Below are 17,626 nucleotides of genomic sequence, written 5' to 3'. Positions count from 1 at the left end.
CGCAGGTCTCCCCTGAGTCACAAAAGGTTAGTTCAAGAATTAATGATTGAAAGAATGTGCACATGTAGTAACAAAAAAATAGCAGTTGGGCCAGGAAAACTAGTAACAATTTAAATGATAAGTCAGCCATATAGCAGTCACAGGATCTTTAGCTCCTCCCTGAAGGACATAGGTAACAGTGTCTGATGCACATTCTTGAGTTGTTTTGCAGATACTAAAACCTCCACTAGGTGGAAGAAGTTAACTGCATGATGACCATGAGCACACAGCCCCCAGACAGCCTGGAGCCTGGGGATTGATGGTGTTAACCCCTGTGACACCACCCTGTTACCTCATCATCAACCAGAGAACTGTGCATGAGCTGATCATGCACCCTGAGACTCTCTCCCTCATCTTGCCTTTTAAAATGCTTTCCTGAAATCCACTGGAGATGTCAGGTCTTTTGAATATTAGCCTCCTGTACTCCTTCCTTGGTGCCTTGCAATAAATACTGCACTTTCCTTCACCACAACCTGGTACCACTAGATTGGTTTTACTGTGGGAGAGCAGACCCAAGTTTGGTTTGGTAATACCCTTACAACTTTTTAACAAATGGAAAGGATTTGTTCCCCAGAACCTGATGGGAAAACAATGAGAAACTCTGACTGGTTCTCCTTGGGTCAGATGCTCACCCACAGTGCCAATCACTGTGATGAAGGAGACAAGGATTTGTAAGAGTATGATTCCCATTTGAAACAAAAGGTCAAAGAAAAGACAAAAGTAGCTCCTCTAAAGAAGGAAGGCAGACAAAACAACTTAAAGGGATCACAATTTTCATACAAAATATAATAAAAAGCAGTTTGTCTAAACATGCTGGTATTTTCAAGTGACACTTATCAATCACAATTTTAAATATATGGAAAAGAAATGCAATGACTCTAGGAGATGAGCATAACTAAACCCACTAAAGACATAACCTGGCAGCAGAGTGGTGTGAAATCACTTCTAATGGGCTTTCAGTTTCTAGTGTAAACCAGGCTTAGCCATAATTCCAGGAAAAGAAATATCCAAAAAAATGTATCTTGAGAGAAATATTGATTTATCTGAGTGAAAACTGTTTCAGAACTACACACACATACAAAACACCAAGCTATGCATTCTTTCTTTGATTTCCTTAAATATCCAATGTTCTGATCCCTAGTCATGCAAACTACCAGTTTTTTCTTACTCCATCTTTAATTGTTACATTCAATATTATCATCAATTTTAAATTAAAAAAAATGGAAAATTGTATTTCTCCTCAGGCTCATGCTTATCACCCCTACTAAATCTTTATGCTTCTATTTCTTAAATGTCTCTATTTGCATAAAATTGCCTGCAAACATTTAAAGTTAATTAAGATAATTTATCACTTGAAAGTAAAGCCATCTTATCAGCAGGTATCAGCTTGTTCAGCAAACAAAGAATGAGTTTCCAGGAAAAGAGTCAGCAGCCTTTGTTACCAAGTAAGGCACAAGTGGAAAAAAAAAAAAGGATCCCTTCCTAATTCTTCCTGTTTGGAAGAGGTGTTATGTTTTCAGAGTCATTAGATGCAATTAGCTAATCATGCTTCTCTAGCAGCTTATTTTGCAACACAACACTATAGATAATTTACACTTTGGCAGTCTTCTTGCATATGAATTATGATAAAATTCTCATAAAAACAGCAAGTCTTTTAACTGCCAAAAGAGCTCTCTAGCCAGAGTCCTTTGGAAATTAAATCTTTTTTAGTGCATGCAACAAGGCAATATTCATTATCAGCAGTTATACCAAATTTAGATAGGCATTTGTGCACGTTTCTTATATAACTAAGCAATTAAAAAAGGATTGAAAATGCTGAGATTTTTCTCTGAATATAAGAGAGGGTAGCAAAGTGTTACATAGAAATTTTAAAATCCGTGAGACAGGCAAGAGAAACCTTCTGAAGAAGTTAGGAAAGAAACTTACCAGAATGCCAAGTACACTGTAAAAATGAAATAAATGGTAATATCATTATGAGTATTGATGTTCAGAGGAGAAAGAACATTTTAATTTTTGGAAAAATTTCCCTAGCTGATGAAATGGATGATTCTAAAACTTCATAAATTTGAAATTTCATATGAAATCTGCCCTATATAAGGGAGGAAAAACAATTTTCCCTCTACCTTTCTGAGTTCTTAGCTGAGATCCCTGTAATAAAAGACAGATTAATAAGAGAAAAACAAACAGAAGTCCATTAACATGTATACCTCATGTATACATAGGAGATAGCCAGGGAAAAATGAGTAACTCCCTGAGGTAACTTAGAACGCAGGCTGAAATAACATCTTAATAGGGAAAGGGGAGGTCTCTTAGGGGAGAGTATATAGTTTTAAGGAAATATGAAGAAACCCTTAGAAGAATAGATGGGAGTTATGATAATTTATGACAAAGTTTGTCTGGGAGTGGTATCTACTTCTAGTCTCCTCTCCTGTGATAAGAGTCAATCTTCACTGATTAGTGACACTCCTGGGGAGGGGATTTATGACCACTGAGTTCCTTTCAAAGGATTAGTCTTTTGGCAGATAAAGGGAATTCAAAGAAAGCCTCTCCTAGCAGATGCTGTTTTTCAAGTGCCAAAGCTCAAAATAATATATCAAAGTAGCATCTTTTGGGGTAGCATATCCTGAACTCGCACAGTCATGTTTTGAGGTGCCATATTCTGCTGCCCATCATAAGCTTCTTACATTTTAAGGGAAGTAATAAAATAACTATACAGAATGTAATAACATAACAGGGAAGAACTAATCTGACTCCACATTGAATCTATTTCTTTAAGCTCTAGCCTCTGTGCTCTATAGCTAAATGCCTCATGCCCAACTTTGCTAACTGCACGCAGGCACATTAATCATAAAAAGAACGTGGCCTATAGCTTGAATACATACATAATAGCCCCCTTGCAGAAATTCTGCCTCCCATGCTTAAACTTTAAAGTTAAAATACTTTTGTTTACCTCATAGGTATACTAATCAGTAGAAAGATAATTTTCCCTTGCTTAGTGATCATTCATCCATGTAGAGATAAGGAGTTGCAGAACAGAAAGTAACAGCTGTTTTGCTGAAGATTTATAGGAGCATCGTGACCAGAACTACGTTGAACAACTGCAAAAACAAAGCATTACCAAGTCCCCTCTAAGGTCTGGCCAGCACCAAGAAGTCTTCAACAACCTGTCACCTCTTAACCTCACTTCCTCCCATCATTTCCCTCTCTTTGTAGCATAAAAGAAGCTTGTACTCAAACCAGAACAAGATGGTTCTTTAGGACATTAGTCTGCCATCTTCTTGGTTTGCTGGCTTTCCTAATAAAGTCACTATTCCTTGCCCTAACACCTTGTCTCTCGACTTACTGGCCTGTCAGGTGGTGAGTGGTGAGCAGTGAGAGCTTAGATCTGGTAAAAATAGGTAGGGTTGCATATTGTAATTTCTAGGACATCCACTAAAAGCATAATATAATTGTGTACTAACAAGCTATTAGAGGGTAAAATGGAATAATAAACAAACAATATTTGATTAATTCCAAGGAGAGTGAGAAAGGGACATTTTTAAAGGAACTACAAAAGGGTGAGTCAAATAAAAGCAGTTAGAACTAGACATAAGTAAATATTTATATATGACTAATTACATTAATGTAGATAAAAATAATATAATTAAAAGATAATATTTTTAGACTAAAAGTATCTCTTATGAGAGTCAGAACAAAAGAAATAAAAGGATGAAAATATACAATAAAAATTATAATCAAATATATCCAAATGTGTGTGATACAGGGAAATCAGGGCTTAAAAAGAAATGTACAACATTGAGCGAACATATTAAAAAAATAAAGACTGAAATTCAGTGATCCAGTCTTCAATCTCAGGAAGCTAGAAAAAAGCAACATATTAAATCCCCAAATATAGAATAAACTAAAGAATACAAAATGAATATAAATAAACAAACAAAATTTTAAAAATCAGGAAGGTGAAAAGACAGGAAATTTTTAATAAAACTGATAAAGCCCTAGGAAAATTGATCAAGGAAAACAGAGAAGCAAACACAAATTACCAAAATATGAATAAAATGTAGATATCAATACAGATTATTTAGGTAATAAAAATTTAGTAAACATTATGCCATCTTTATGCCTCCCAAATTTTAAACCTAATTGAAGTGGATAAATTCCATTTCATAAAACTGACACAGAAACAGAAAATCAGAATGGCACTATAGCTAAGCACCCATCCTTCTCAAACTCTTCCAAAAAATTGCAGAGGAAGGAAAACTCCCAAACTCATTCTATGAGGCCACCATCACCCTGATACCAAAACCAGACAAAGATACTACAAAAAAAGAAAATTATAGACCAATATCACTGATGAATATAGATGCAAAAATCCTCAACAAAACACTAGCAAACAGAATCCAACAACACATTAAAAGGATCATACACCATGATCAAGTGGGATTTACCCCAGGAATGCAAGGATTCTTCAATATATGCAAATCAATCAATGAGAAACACCATATTAACAAATTGAAGAATAAAAACCATACGATCATCTCAATAGATGCAGAAAAAGCTTTTGACAAAATTCAACACCCATTTATGATAAAAACTCTCCAGAAAGTGGGCATAGAGGGAACCTACCTCAACATAATAAAGGCTATATACGACAAACCCACAGCAAACATCATTCTCAATGGTGAAAAACTGAAAGCATTTCCTCTAATATCAGGAACGAGACAAGGATGTCCACTCTCACCCCTATTATTCAACATAGTTTTGGAAGTCCTAGCCACAGCAATTAGAGAAGAAAAAGAAATAAAAGGAATACAAATTGGAAAAGAAGAAGTAAAACTGTCACTATTTGCAGATGACATGATACTATACAGAGAGAATACTAAAGATGCCACCACAAAACTACTAGAGCTAATCAATGAATTTGGTAAAGTTGCAGGATACAAAATTAATGCACAGAAGTCTCTTGCATTCCTATACAATAATGATGAAAAATCTGAAGGAGAAATTAAGGAAACACTCCCATTTACCATTGCAACAAAAAGAATAAAATACCTAGGAATAAACCTACCTAGGGAGACAAAAGACCTGTATGCAGACACTGATGAAAGAAATTAAAGATGATACCCACAGATGGAGAGATATACCATGTTCTTGGATTGGAAGAATCAATATTGTGAAAATGACTATACTACCCAAAGCGAGCTACAGATTCAATGCAATCCCTATCAAATTACCAATGGAATTTTTTACAGAACTGGAACAAAAAAATCTTAAAATTTGTATGGCGACACAAAAGACCCCAAATAGCCAAAGCAGTCTTGAGAGAAAAAAACAGAGCTGGAGGAATCAGACTCCCTGACTTCAGACTATACTAAAAAGCTACAGTAATCAAAACAATATGGTACTGGCACAAAAACAGAAATATAGATCAATGGAACAGGATCGAAAGCCCAGAGAAAAACCCACGCAACTATAGTCAACTAATCTATGACAAAGGAGGCAAGGATACACAATGGGGAAAAGACAGCCTCTTCAATAAGTGGTGCTTGGAAAACTGGACAGCTACATGTAAAAGAATGAAATTAGAACACTCCCTAACACCATACACAAAAATAAACTCAAAATTGATTTGAGACCTAAGTATAAGACCAGACACTATAAAACTCTTAGAGGAAAATATAGGAAGAACACTCTTTGGCATAAATCACAGCAAGATCTTTTTTGATCCACCTCCTAGAGTAATGGAAATAAAAACAAAAATAAACAAATGGGACCTAATGAAACTTCAAAGCTTTTGCACAGCAAAGGAAACCATAAACAAGATGAAAAGACAGCCCTCAGAATGGGAGAAAATATTTGCAAATGAATCATCAGACAAAGGATTAATCTCTGAATATATAAATAGCTCATGCAGCTCAATATTAAAAAAACAAACAACCCAATCCAAAAATGGGCAGAAGACCTAAATAGACATTTCTCCAAAGACATACAGATGGCCAAGAAGCACATGAAAAGTTGCTCAACATCACTAATTATTAGAGAAATGCAAATCAAAACTACAATGAGGTATCACCTCACACCAGTTAGAATGGGCATCATCAGAAAATGTACAAACAACAAATGCTGGAGAGGGTGTGGAGAAAAGGGAACCCTCTTGCACTGTTGGTGGGAATGCAAATTGACACAGCCACTATGGGGAACAGTACAGAGGTTCCTTAAGGAACTAAAAATAGAATTACCATATGACCCAGCAATCCCACTACTGGGCATCTACCCAGAGAAAACCATAATTCAAAAAGACACATGCACCCCAATGTTCAGTGCAGCACTATTTACAATAGCCAGGTCATGGAAGCAACCTAAATATCCATCGACAGATGAATGAATAAAGAAGATGTGGTACATATATACAATGGAATATTACTCAGCCATAAAAAGGAACAAAACTGGGTCATTTGTAGAGACGTGGATGTATCTAGGCACTGTCATACAGAGTGAAGTAAGTCAGAAAGAGAAAAACAAATATCGTATATTAATGCATATATGTGGAACCTAGAAAAATGGTATGGATGAACCGGTTTGCAGAGCAGAAATTGAGACACAGAAGTAGAGAAAAAAACGTATGGACACCAAGGGGGGAAAGCAGCAGGGTGTGGGGGTGGTGGTGTGATGAATTGGGAGATTGGGATTTACATGTATACACTGACGTGTATAAAATGGATGACTAATAAGAAAAAATAAATTTAAAATAAACATACAAAAAAAAATGAATGGCACTATAGCTACTGAAGTAACTGAATAAATTTAAATATTTCCTACCAAGAAACTAGTTTAACTGGTAAATTATTCTAAAGACTTAAGGAAGAAATTATACCAACTTTAATAAACAGTTCCTTAGAGTAGAAAATAAACATATAACATTTCCCAACAAAACATTAAAAAAAGGGACGTTACCATTTCTTTCATGAACATGGATCAGCATGGATCAAAATTATAAATGAAATATTAGCAAATCAAATCTATGTATCTCTGTATCTATCTATCTATTATCTATCTGTCTTGGATAACATATCATGAACAGTAGAATTTATTCCAAAACAGCAAGAATGGTTTAATGTTTGAAATGAATCTGTTAATGTGGTTAATAATACTGCAAAACACTGAAAGAATAAAGGAGTATAAGAAAAGCTACTTGACAAAATCAACACCTTTTCATGACAAAAAGGCTCAGCAACTAGGTAAAGAAGAGAATTGATAAAGAGCACATCACGGATGTAGAAAACAAACTATGTTTACCAGGGGATAAGGTGGGGGAGGGATAAATTGGGAGACTGGGACTGACATATACACACTACTATATATAACATAGATAACTAATAAGAACTGCTGCATAGCACAGGGAGCCCTACTCAATACTCTATAATGGCCTGTATGGGAAAAAAAAATCTTAAAAAAAGAAAAGAGTGGATATATGTATATGTATAACTGATTCACTTTGCTGTACTCCTGAAACTAATACAACACTGTAAATCAACTATACTCCAATTAAAAAAAGTTAAAAAAAGAGAAACTTACAGCAAACAGTGCTCTCAGTGTAAAATATTGAATATTTTCTATCTGAGGTGAGGAATGAATTTAAAATATCCACTATTAGCTATTATTTTTAAATACATAAAAAGTAATTTTAAGTTATTTTAAGTAATAAAAAATAAATTAGCTTAAAAATGTGTAAAAGAAGAGCAATATGATTAAACATTAAAATATACTCTAAAGCCTCAGAAATAAAAGTGATACTGACATTATGTCAATGACATAGCATATATGCAAAAATTTACTCAAATGAGCAAGGGACTTTAGTATTTGATAAAGCTGTCATCTTAAATCAATGGGAAAATTACACACATAAAGAAAAATTTTCAGACAAACTTCATAAGCAGTTGGAAGGGAAAAAAAAACAAGCTTTGATAACTCACAGTATATACTAGGAAAAATTCCAAGTGGTTTTATGATTTAAATCTGAACCATAAAAACATGAAAGTACTAGGGCAAAACATAGGTAAATTATTTTATACACTAGGTGTGACAAAGACTTTCTGACTATGACACAAAATCCTGAAGCCATGAAGAAGAAAGAAGACTGATAACTTTGACCATATAAATATAAAAAAATTCTGCTTAGCAAAAAGCACCATCACAAAATGAACAAATTTAAGTTTGTGCAACGCTACATCTCCCAAATTGAAGCCTCCTGCTACTGTAAAGGCAAACAGCATGTAAGCTAACTTTAGGAAAAGACCAATCTCGTCTCAAATACCAACAAGTTTTGCTACTCACTACCTATATTATCTTTGGCAAGATAATTAACTTCCCTCTGTCAAGAACTGTGAAGAGTCTAAGCCTTTCCCATACTTGCAAGCCAGCAAGTTCACCTGCCACAGTTTTATGGATTCTGGTAAATATGAGATTACTAGGTCAGCAACAAAGACGTTCATTACAAAAGGCACAGAAATCAGCATGGTTTCATGTTTGCTTCAGTTTCCCCTTGTCTCCTAAATCCCATCGGAAGATGTGGAGGCAGACCCATGTAGATGCTGGGCACACAGTGGGTTTGTGTGACATCTGGGACCTTTAAGTTTAGGATACTCCAATATTTTAAAGGGGACTGTTAGCAAAACTTCTAAACAGAGGAAGATATTATCTTTATTATGTTGGTCAGTAAAAAAAATCTGCCCTCTACCTTGGTGAAAGATACTCTCTCTATCCTCCAATGCTGTTTGCTATACAAATATCCTTTAAAAATAATCTGCAATAAAAGCTGATGCTAGATGTACGGAAACACCATGGAGAACAGTCTCCCAACACTCTTAGCCTTACTTGTTTCACTCATATAATGTGGACTGTTGAGCAAGTAGCAACTGTTGCTGATCACCAGGAGTAGAAGTCAGAACACTTTTTCTACCTCATTTTAGTATGAGTTGCTAAGGAAAATGCAACACAGTGAAGCGCTAGATGGAACAATCCTTTATTCACATAAAGAAGAGACAAAGCAAGATCAGCTTCAGTAGTGGACATCAGTCCCTCATGGCCAGTAAGTCCCTCCCAGTCACCAAAACAGGGCAATTGGTGTGCACGCACCACTTTTGTGCTGTCACAGAACCAAGGATGCTGTCCCCTCCCTGCAGGGGACAGATATAGTGGTAAGGATGGCCAGGTGCCATGTAACACACACACTTAAACAAAACAACAGAACACACATTGAGTCTGAAATAGGGAAAGATAATCCCACAATGTGACCAGCCCAGCACAATCTGAGGATTCTATCTCTTGGTAAGGAAATGTTCTAGGCCCAAGGGCTGAGTGGGGATTAAAAGACTGCATGCATGAGACTGCTCTTCCCAACATGATGCAATGCAGTTACAAAATTAAAAAGGAAAATGTCTGAAAAGTGTCCAGGATGATAACAGCACCTAGTAAGTGCTCACAACACAGACACTATTATAGTTTTGGTTATAATTATATAAACTATCTTTAAAAATAAATCTATATTTTAGGGAACCCTCCTGCACTGTTGGTGGGAATGTAAATTGATACAGCCATTATGGAGAACAGTATGGAGGTTCCTTAAAAACTAAAAATAGAACTACCATATGACCCAGCAATCCCACTACTAGGCATATACCTTGAGAAAACCATAATTCAAAAAGATACATGTACCACAATGTTCATTGCAGCTCTATTTACAATAACCAGGACATGGAACCAACCTAAATGTCCATCGACAGATGAATGGATAAAGAAGATGTGGCACATATACACAATGGAATATTACTCAGCCATAAAAAGAAATGAAATTGAGTTATTTGTAGTGAGGTGGATGGACCTAGAGTCTGTCATACAGAGTGAATTAAGTCAGAAAGAGAAAAACAAATACCGGATGGTAACACACATACATGGAATCTAAAAAAACGGTACTGATGAACCTAGTGGCAGGATAGGTATAAAGACGCAGACATAGAGAATGGACTAGAGGACACAGTGGGGAAGGGGAAGCTGGGACAAAGTGAGAGAGTAGCACTGACATATATACACTACCAAATGTAAAATAGATAGCTAGTGGGAAGCTGCTGCATAGCAAGGGAGATCAGCTGGATGCTTTGTGACCACCTAGAGGGGTGGGATAAGAGGGTGGGAGGGAGGCTTAAGAGGGAGGGGATATGGGGATATATGTATACATATAGCTGTTTCACTTTGTTGTACAGCAGAAACTAACACAACATTGTAAAGCAATTATACTCCAATAAAGATATTTTTTAAAAGTCTATATTTTAAAACACACATGTTAAACTATGTTCAAATATTATTTTACTTTCTACAATTAAAGACAGGTTTTTATTTTTATACTGAAATATAGTGCTTAGCTTTTAGTTTCTATCAATTTGTACTTGGATCCACTATTAAAGGACTTTGAAACTTAACTCTTGTGTCTTCAACAGTCATAAAAAATATTTCCCACAATACCTCTAACTCCAAAATAAGTAATCAGTGTTCTACATATACTATAGAAAGAATCATAAAATCTTTTTTAAGACAGCTAGTCATATTCTGGAGGAACTCTTTTTTATTATGTACAGAGCTAATGAAGAAATATGAGAAAGCCAGCTAAATTATGATCCAAATTTTATGTAGCTGACAAAATCCTAAGGGCATGTTAAAAACAAATGATATACATGGGAAATTAGAACTATCAATCTGAAACAGATCAGTTTGAAAAATACTGATTGGTTCAAAAAAGAAGTCACTTTTCCCAAGCTTTTCCATTTTCAGTTTGGCATGATCTAGGATTACAAAATGCTGAAAGCACCAATGTTTAATTCATCTTGAAAGTACTGGAGACTAAGCCCAGTAAAAATTCTTATAAAAGTTTAAGTACTAAATATTTAGAGCCAAAATTTGGTGTTGCTGATTGCAATTTTAAAAGTAAACAAACTCCCCATTATTAAATCCCTGGAACAGATTTAATTGTTAAAACACAACCCAAAACAGAGGTACACTGTTTAATTAGGTCTTCATGTAAATGTTGTATATTTGCATTTATAAAGGCATTAGCCCATCAGGGTAAACTGACTTAATGCTGTGCGAAAACTGCTAAAAGGCAGTGAGGAACAGCCATTTAAAAAATTAATTTAAAACAATTTCTGAACGTGCCACGGGAAAACAAAAGTCATTAGGCACTATTATTAAAATTCATAGCAGTTGTTACACAATCATGCAGCAAGTCTCCATGTTCAAACTTGCTTTCTAATATAGTGTTTTAAAATACTCTGAGTCTATAGTTCATCATACACCAATAGGTTGCAAATAGCTTTAATTTCCATTTCTTATCAATTTATCAGATTGTTCATAGAGAAGTGTTTGCTCAACATATGTATGGGATTAACTGTTTTTGAGTTACCTTAAAGAAACCTACCAAAAAGCCTACTCTTAATCCAAACACAATCCTGTAAACAAATTGAGATTACTTTTTCCCAGCCACCTGATTTCTTTGTAGAGTGTATCCAGCCAGCCTTCAACCCGTGAACCATAACATTCTACTGTATCTTCAGGTCACCTATACTTTTATTTATGCTGCTTACCACACTTAAACATTATCCAAAGTATTTGCAGTTCTCTACATAAACTGAAATGTTTGTTGAAAATATACATCTAAGCATATGACTGGCCAAACTGGGTTTGCCTAGACTTGGGTCTGGTCAGGGTCATTCCAAGATTCAAGATCATATGTTCATTTCAAAGCCACCTTCTCCCTTCTAGTAGATTTTATCATTTTGTTTTTCTTCTAAATCAGCTGCAACTTTTATTAATAGTTTTCCTCTAGGGTCTGGGCAAGATGGCGGAAGAGTAAGATGCGGAGATCACCTTCCTCCCCACAGATACATCAGAAATACATCTACACGTGGAACTGCTCCTATAGAACACCCACTGAACGCTGGCAGAAGACGTCAGACCTCCCAAAAAGCAAGAAACTCCCCACGTACTTGGGTAGGGCAAGAGAAAAAAGAAATAACAGAGACAAAAGAATACGGACGGGACCTGCACCAGTGAGAGGGAGCTGTGAAGGAGGAAAGGTTTCCACACACTAGGAAGCCCCTTCGCAGGCAGAGACTGCGGGTGGCAGAGGGGGGAAGCTTCGGAACCACGGAGGAGAGCGCAGCCACAGGGGTGCGGAGGGCAAAGCGGAGAGGTTCCCGCACGGAGGCTCGGCGCCGAGCAGCACTCACCAGCCTGAGAGGCTTGTCTGCTCCCCCGCCGGGGCGGGCGGGGCTGGGAGCTGAGGCTCGGGCTTCGGTCGGATCGCAGGGAGAGGACTGGGGTTGGCTGCATGAACACAGCCTGAAGGGGTTAGTGCACCACAGCTAGCCGGGAGGGAGTCCGGGAAAAGGTCTGGAGCTGCCTGCCGAACAGGCAAGAGACTTTTTCTTGCCTCTTTGTTTCCTGGTGCGCGAGGAGAGGGGATTCAGAGCGCCGCCTAAACCAGCTACAGAGACTGGCATGAGCCGCGGCTATCAGCGCAGACCCCAGAGACGGGCATGAAACGCTAAGGCTGCTGCTGCCACCACCAAGAAGCCTGTGTGCGAGCACAGGTCACTCTCCACACCTCCCCTCACGGGAGCCGGTGCAGCCTGCCACTGCCAGGGTCCCATGAACCAGGGACAACTTACCCGGAAGAACATACGGCGCGCCTCAGGCTGCTTCAACGTCACGCTGGCCTCTGCCACCGCAGGCTCGTCCCGCATCCGTACCCCTCCCTCCCCCGGCCTGAGTGAGCAAGAGGCCCCGAATCAGCTGCTCCTTTAACCCCGTTCTGTCTGAGCTAAGAACAGACGCCCTCAGGCCACCTACACGCAGAGGCGGGTCCAAATCCAAAGCTGAACACTGGGAGCTGTGCAAACAAAGAAGAGAAAGGGGAATTTCTCCCAGCAGACTCAGAAGCAGCGGACTAAAACTCCAAAATCAACTTGATGTACCTGCATCTGTTGAATACCTGAATAGACAACGAATCATCCCAAATTGAGGAGGGGGACATTGGGAGCAGGATATATATATTTTTTCCCCTTTTCCTCTTTTTGTGAGGGTATATATGTATGCTTCTGTGTGAGTTTTGTCTGTATAGCTTTGCTTTCACCATTTGTCCTAGGGTTCGGTCTGTCCATTTTTTTTTTTTAACTTAAAAAAATTTTTTTCTTAATAAATTATTTCTTAATAATTTTATTCTTATTTTTTATTTTAAAAAATTAAAAAAATTTTTTCTTAATAATTTTTTACTTATTTTTTATTTTAAAAAATTAAAAAATGTTTTTTCTTAGTAAATTTTTTCTTAATAATTTTTTTCTTATTTTTTATTTTAAAAAATTAAAATTTTTTTTTAATTTTCCATGCAAATGGAAATCAAAAGAAAGCTGGAGTAGCAATTCTCATATCAGACAAAATAGACTTTAAAATAAAGACTATTACAAGAGACAAAGAAGGACACTATATAATGATCAAGGGATCGATCCAAGAGGAAGGTATAGCAATTGTAAATATTTATGCACCCAACATAGGAGCACCTCAATACATAAGGCAAATACTAACAGCCATAAAAGGGGAAATCGACAGCAACACAATCATAGTAGGGGACTTTAACACCCCACTTTCACCAATGGACAGATCATCCAAAATGAAAATAAATAAGGAAACACAAGCTTTAAATGATACATTAAACAAGATGGCCTTAATTGATATTTATAGGACATTCCACCCAAAAACAACAGAATACACATTTTTCTCAAGTGCTCATGGAACATTCTCCAGGATAGATCATATATTGGGTCACAAATCAAGCCTTGGTAAATTTAAGAAAATTGAAATCGTATCAAGTATCTTTTCCGACCACAACGCTATGAGACTAGATATCAATTACAGGAAAAGATCTGTAAAAAATACAAACACATGGAGGCTACACAATACACTACTTAATAACGAGGTGATCACTGAAGAAATCAAAGGTGAAATCAAAAAATACCTAGAAACAAATGACAATGGAGACACGACGACCCAAAACCTATGGGATGCAGCAAAAGCAGTGCTAAGAGGGAAGTTTATAGCAATACAAGCCTACCTCAAGAAACAGGAAACATCTCGAATAAACAACCTAACCTTACACCTAAAGCAATTAGAGAAAGAAGAACAAAAAACCCCCAAAGATAGCAGAAGGAAAAAAATCATAAAGATCAGATCAGAAATAAATGAAAAAGAAATGACAGAAACAATAGCAAAGATCAGTAAAACTAAAAGCTGGTTCTTTGAGAAGATAAACAAAATTGATAAACCATTAGCCAGACTCATCAAGAAAAAAAGGGAGAAGACTCAAATCAATAGAATTAGAAATGAAAAAGGAGAAGTAACAACTGACACTGCAGAAATACAAACGATCATGAGAGATTACTACCAGCAACTATATGCCAATAAAATGGACAACCTGGAAGAAATGGACAAATTCTTAGAAATGCACAACCTGCCGAGACTGAACCAGGAAGAAACAGAAAATATGAACAGACCAATCACAAGCACTGAAATTGAAACTGTGATTAAAAATCTTCTAACAAACAAAAGCCCAGGACCAGATGGCTTCACAGGTGAATTCTATCAAACATTTAGAGAAGAGCTAACACCTATCCTTCTCAAGCTCTTCCAAAATATTGCAGAGGGAGGAACACTCCCCAACCCATTCTACGAGGACACCATCACCCTGATACCAAAACCAGATAAAGATGTCACAAAGAAAGAAAACTACAGGCCAATATCACTGATGAACATAGATGCAAAAATCCTCAACAAAATACTAGAAAACAGAATCCAACAGCACATTAAAAGGATCATACACCATGATCAAGTGGGGTTTATTCCAGGAATGCAAGGATTCTTCAATATATGCAAATCAATCAACATGATACACCATATTAACAAACTGCAGGAGAAAAGCCATATGATCATCTCAATAGATGCAGAGAAAGCTTTTGACAAAATTCAACACCCATTTATGATAAAAGCCCTGCAGAAAGTAGGCATAGAGGGAACTTTCCTCAACATAATAAAGGCCATATATGACAAACCCACAGCCAACATTGTCCTCAATGGTGAAAAACTGAAACCATTTCCACTAAGATCAGGAACAAGACAAGGTTGCCCACTCTCATCACTATTATTCAACATAGTTTTGGAAGTGTTAGCCACAGCAATCAGAGAAGACAAAGAAATAAAAGGAATCCAAATCGGAAAAGAAGAAGTAAAGCTGTCACTGTTTGCAGATGACATGATACTATACATAAAGAATCCTAAAGATGCTTCCAGAAAACTACTAGAGCTAATCAATGAATTTGGTAAAGTAGCAGGATACAAAATTAATGCACAGAAATCTCTTGCATTCCTATACACTAATGACAAAAAATCTGAAAGTGAAATTAAGAAAACACTCCCGGGCTTCCCTGGTGGCGCAGTGGTTGAGAATCTGCCTGCTAATGCAGGGGACACGGGTTCGAGCCCTGGTCTGGGAAGATCCCACATGCCGCGGAGCGGCTGGGCCCGTGAGCCACAGCTGCTGAGCCTGCGCGTCTGGAGCCTGTGCCCCGCAACGGGAGGGGCCGCGATAGTGAAAGGCCCGCGCACCGCGATGAAGAGCGGTCCCCGCACCGCAATGAAGAGTGGCCCCCGCTTGCCGCAACTGGAGAAAGCCCTCGCACGAACCGAAGACCCAACACAGCCAAAAATAAATAAATAAATAAATAAAGTAGGGGAAAAAAAAAAAAAAAAAAAAAAAAAAAAAAAAAGAAAACACTCCCATTTACCATTGCAACAAAAAGAATAAAATATCTAGGAATAAACCTACCTGAGGAGACAAAAGACCTGTATGCAGAAAATTATAAGACACTGATGAAAGAAATTAAAGAGGATACAAATAGATGGAGAGATATACCATGTTCTTGGATTGGAAGAATCAACATTGTGAAAATGATTCTACTACCCAAAGCAATCTACAGATTCAATGCAATCCCTATCAAACTACCACTGGCATTTTTCACAGAACTAGAACAAAAAATTTCACTATTTGTATGGAAACACAAAAGACCCCGAATAGCCAAAGCCATCTTGAGAATGAAAAATGGAGCTGGGGGAATCAGGCTCCCTGACTTCAGACTATATTACAAAGCTACAGTAATCAAGACAGTTTGGTACTGGCACAAAAACAGAAATATAGATCAATGGAACAGGATAGAAAGCCCAGAGATAAACCCATGCACATATGGTCACCTTATCTTTGATAAAGGAGGCAAGCATATACAGTGGAGAAAAGACAGCCTCTTCAATAAGTGGTGCTGGGAAAATTGGACAGATACATGTAAAAGTATGAAATTAGAACACTCCCTGACACCATTCACAAAAATAAACTCAAAATGGATTGAAGACCTAAGTGTAAGGCCAGACATTATCAAACTCTTAGAGGAAAAGATAGGCAGAACACTCTATGACATACATCACAGCAAGATCCTTTTTGACCCAGCTCCTAGAGAAATGGAAATAAAAACAAAAATAAACAAATGGGACCTAATGAAACTGAAAAGCTTTTGCACAGCAAAGGAAACCATAAACAAGACCAAAAGACAACCCTCAGAATGGGAGAAAATATTTGCAAATGAAGCAACTGACAAAGGATTAATCTCCAAGATTTACAAGGAGCTCATGCAGCTCAATAACAAAAAAACAAACAACCCAATCCAAAAATGGGCAGAAGATCTAAATAGACATTTCTCCAAAGAAGATATACAGATTGCCAACAAACACATGAAAGAATGCTCAACACCATTAATCATTAGAGAAATGCAAATCAAAACTACAATGAGATATCATCTCACACCGGTCAGAATGGCTATCATCAAAAAATCTAGAAACAATAAATGTTGGAGAGGGTGTGGAGAAAAGGGAACACTCTTGCACTGTTGGTGGGAATGTAAATTGATACAGCCACTATGGAGAACAGTATGGAGGTTCCTTAAAAAACTAAAAATAGAGCTACCATACGACCCAGCAATCCCACTACTAGGCATATACCCTGAGAAAACCATAATTCAAAAAGAGTCATGTACCAAAATGTTCATTGCAGCTCTATTTACAATAGCCAGGACATGGAAGCAACCTAAGTGTCCACCATCGGATGAATGGATAAAGAAGATGTGGCACATATATACAATGGAATATTACTCAGCCATAAAAAGAAACGAAATTGAGTTATTTGTAGTGAGGTGGATGGAGTTAGAGTCTGTCATACAGAGTGCAGTAAGTCAGAAAGAGAAAAACAAATACAGTATGCTAACACATATATATGGAATCTAAGAAAAAAAAAAAAGGTCATGAAGAACCTAGTGGCAAGATGAGAATAAAGACACAGACCTACTAGAGAATGGACTTGAGGATATGGGGAGGGGGAAGGGTAAGATTTGACAGAGAGAGTGGCATGGACATATATACACTACCAAATGTAAAATAGATAGCTAGT

This window comes from Balaenoptera acutorostrata, chromosome 3, assembly GCF_949987535.1.
Source record: "Balaenoptera acutorostrata chromosome 3, mBalAcu1.1, whole genome shotgun sequence".
NCBI lineage: Eukaryota > Metazoa > Chordata > Mammalia > Artiodactyla > Balaenopteridae > Balaenoptera > Balaenoptera acutorostrata.
Note: the sequence above shows the minus strand (reverse complement) of the source record.